General features: G+C 38.3%; 1 non-coding gene across 1 annotated transcript; it reads left to right on the top strand.

Annotated features, from left to right (window-relative positions):
• The first annotated feature begins 3,388 nt into the window (after positions 1-3,388).
• Positions 3,389-3,460, top strand: TRNAC-GCA (transfer RNA cysteine (anticodon GCA)). The gene has a single exon. It is a non-coding gene; the product is annotated as a tRNA-Cys (tRNA).
• Positions 3,461-4,079: the final 619 nt, after the last annotated feature.

Below are 4,079 nucleotides of genomic sequence, written 5' to 3'. Positions count from 1 at the left end.
GCAGATTCTTAACCACTGGACCACCAGGGAAGACCCTGTTGTATTTTGCCGTAAGTTACTAAGTTTTAGGGGTGGTTTGTTACGCAGCAACAGTAACAGACAGGTTTTGGCGCTGGAGGCGAGGTGCTCAATATGAAAACAGGTCTTAGGTGTGTGGGACTGGCTTTGGGACTGAGCCAAACAAAGCTCAGAGCTCAGGGGACTGGAGGAGACTTAATAATAGTCTGAAGGACCTCAAAAGAGGCTGTCAGTGGTGGCTTAAAAGGAGAATGAGGGAAATGCTCTTGGAAAAAGGAGGAAAGCAGATGCTTGTTATAAAGTGGCAAAAAGTTCAGCAAAATTTTGTGCCTCCCATTTTCCAGTTTTTAATTTATTTTATTTAAAAAAAAATGTATTTGGCTGCTTTAGGTTTTATTGCAGCACGTGGGATCTAATTCCCTGACCAGGGATCGAAATCTAGCCCCCTGGATTGGGAGCTCAGAGTCTTAGCCACTGGACCACCAGGGAAGTCCCCTATTTTTAAAACAGGAGTATCTATAAGCATCTATAAGTTTCTATAAGATATCTATAGATATCTTATAGATATCTATATCTATAAATATCTATATTATATATATGTATCTATTATAGATATCTATAAGTATCTATAAGTTTTCCCATGCCAAACACAGTAGTTTAAGTGAGTGGAAAGCAAATCACATGATTCTTTAATTCACAGATCTTCAGAGAGGCACTGTACTCAAGAAAGCTCATTCGTAAAGCCTCTTCTGGTTGGGGACCCAGCTTAGATGGCAGGACCCAGCCTTGGTCTCTGATGCTGTAATGGTATGAGATTTTAGTGGGTCAAGAGACTTCAGTGGATTCTTGGGAGAAGAGGAGCACTTTGCATGTAGGAGAAATGTAAATAATTCATGACCAGAGGGTGGACTATGGTCATTTGAAAACATGGTCCCAAAATTTTTGACCCTGCTCTCATTGAGAAGTGGGGTCCACTCCCCCCTCCCCTTGAATCTGGGCCGGCTGATACAGATTCAGTAATGGAGTCGTGAAGCAATACAGTAGTGGAATTGTGAAAGTGACCTTGCGTGACTTCTGGTGTTAGGGCAAAAAGAGCAACTTCTGCTGGGACACTTCGGGACACTGCCTCTGGGTGAAGCCAGCTATCGTGACCCCCTGAACCTGCCAGATGGAGAGGTCAGGTGGAGGTCTTTCAGCAGACAGACCCAGCTGAACTTTCAGACAAGTCAGCAGTAACTTCTCAGAGCTGTTATGACTATTAAATAAGTTAACATATGGGAAACATCCCTGAAAGGTGCCTGGCACATCCTAAGTGCTGTATGAGTGAGTGTTGTTATTACTTACCATGGTGGAAAACCAACAGAAAATGCCTAATCGGAAAAGAAAGAACACGTAGCCATTTAATTATTTCTAGTCTATGAGGTTGCACAGAGTTGGACACGACTGAAGAGACTTAGCAGCAGCAGCAGCAGCAGCAGCAGACATGGATGTAAATACCAAAGTAATTAGGTAAAAATGGTTGCCTTTGAGGAAAAGGGAAGAAAAGAAGAAATAAGAAATTGCTTATCCCTTCCAACAAAACGGTAGAAGTGGTCGATTCTGATGTGCATTATAACTGAGAAAAATTAAAATTAATAATAAAGAAAGATGAAAAGTGAGAAGATGTCAAGCCATGGATAAGGAAAGTAGTCACTGTAGTTCTTGGATGGTGGAAAGTCAAATGGTTCTATAATGTTAGAAAAAGAAGGTAGAGATCAAAATACCGACTTCCAGCAGCACATAGAAGGTGTCCACAGAAGGAAAGACTTGCTGATTTTTGCTTAATCCAAGACACAATATTATGTTTTTGATCAGAAAGAAACATAATAGTTGGGCTCAGTAATGTCCATACTGCTGCAGCACAGTGTCCACCATTATTTAATGTGTTACTCTAGTCCTCCCCCTCTTCTATTCATTTGTGGCACGCTAAATAATCTGTGAATACTCACAGGCAAAATGTACCTTTTTGTTTTTCCAAATTAAACCACTGAATATGAGAACATCAAATAAAATTGCAGGTTTAAAGCAAACTTATTCTCTTAAAGTTCCCCTTTTGTCAACACTGCCATTCTCTTACAAATATATCTTCTAGATGGATTGGTTCTTACCAGTTAAAACAATCAATTGCCTAAAAGCTTTTCATAAAAAAAAAAAAAAGAAACAAAAGCTAACCAGATCAGCCAGAATATGAAATCACTTCATTAAAAATAATATTATAAGATAGTCTGACAAAAATATATAAAAATATGTCTCAGATTTTTAAAGAGAGAAATAAACTCATAACTTCAATTGAAAATGAAAAATAAAATATAAAACAAATGTGCAGAAATTTAAAAAATAGATCTATTTTTAAAAAGAAACCACTAGAAATCTTAAAAGTGAAAAATACAACCATCGACATAAAATATTCAACCAGTGGAATATGCGCAACACCTGACATGGTCAAAGATAAAGTCAGTGAACTGAAAAATAATCTTGAGGAATTAACTCAGGAGGCAGTACACAGAGGCAATAATGAGAACCAAAGAGACTTGGAAATAAAATCGAGAGAGTCAAAGAAACACGTTAACAAGAGTTCCAAAGTACACAAAAGAATGAATGGCGTGATGAAGATGAAACATTTTTAAAAATAGCACAGATACTTTGCGAAGATTAAAGAAATGTGTTCTCTGTGCATGTTGAATATCAAGCAGGACAATTTTTTAAAATAAATTTCACACAGTGAAACTTGAGAACATTAAGGATAAAGGGACAATAGTAGAAGAAAAGATAGAAGGGAAAAAAAGATACATTATCTACCAAGAAATTTCAACAGACTTATCAGAATAGTAAATGCCAGGGTAATAAGGTAATAGTGTCAAAAGTGCTCAAAGACATGTCTGCATAAGTGAAGTCGCTCAGTCGTGCCCGGCTCTTTGCGACCCCATGGATAGTAGCCTGCACCAAGCTCCTCCGTCCATGGGATTTTCAAGGCAAGAGTACTGGAGTGGGTTGCCATTTCCTTCTCCAAGGAATATTCCCAACCCAGGGATTGAACCCAGGTCTTTCACATTGTAGACAGATGCTTGTCTGCATAGGTACTATTACTATCTCTTGAGGAGTAAGCTGAGACACTACTAGCTTAAGCGATTTTCTCAAGATTCCACGGGTGGGATTTAAACCCAGAAGCCTTAACTCCAAAATTCTTAGAGATGGAACTGCCCTGCATTTATAGGAACATAATAATAGAATAATAGAACATAATAAAAGAACAATTTACCAAGCAACAACTAGACTAAATATTTAACAACAGGAAATGAGAAAATTATGGTATGGTCACATAACAGAGGCTTCCCTGGTGGCTCAGATGGTAAAGCGTCTGCCTGCAATGCAGGAGACCCAGGTTCAATCCCTGGGTTGGGAAGATCCCCTGGAGAAGGAAATGGCGATCCACTCCAGTATTCTTGCCTGGAAAACCCCATGGATGGAGGAGCCTCATAGGCTACAGTCCGTGTGGTCGCAAAGAGTCGGACACAACTAAGCGACTTCACTTTCACTTTCACATAACAGATGACTGAACACCAATTAAAATGAATAAAATGTACCTACACCCATGCACATGGATAATCTCTAAAATATAATGTAGCCTCTGCCAGAAACATGCATCTAGACATCTGAACCCTCCAGCTAAAGAAGCTTGAAAGATTGATAAGAATCATTAATGGTGAGGTTCAATACTTTTCTTCTGAAAAATTTCCTCCAGGCAAATTTACCTATGTTACATCTTTTCAACAATTTTGAGATTTGAAGGAGAGAAAGAAATAATAGAGTCTATTGTTTTGACAACAGAGAATGTTTAAGGCATCTTAAGTTTAATAGGGTAACAATCTAATCATACCTATAGAAGTAATGTGAACAAATGAAACACAGTTAATTCAAAATCCGCATGATCCTTTTTATAACTGACCTCTTCTCAGTCTTGATTAGAACCACTTATATATAAATTGTGATTGATCCTCTTCTGTTGACTTATAATAGAGATG

The sequence above is a fragment of the Bos javanicus genome, chromosome 12 (assembly GCF_032452875.1).
Source record: "Bos javanicus breed banteng chromosome 12, ARS-OSU_banteng_1.0, whole genome shotgun sequence".
Classification (NCBI taxonomy): Eukaryota; Metazoa; Chordata; class Mammalia; order Artiodactyla; family Bovidae; genus Bos; species Bos javanicus.
The sequence above is the reverse complement of the archived record's forward strand: the minus strand, read 5'-3'. Positions and strand labels throughout refer to the sequence as shown.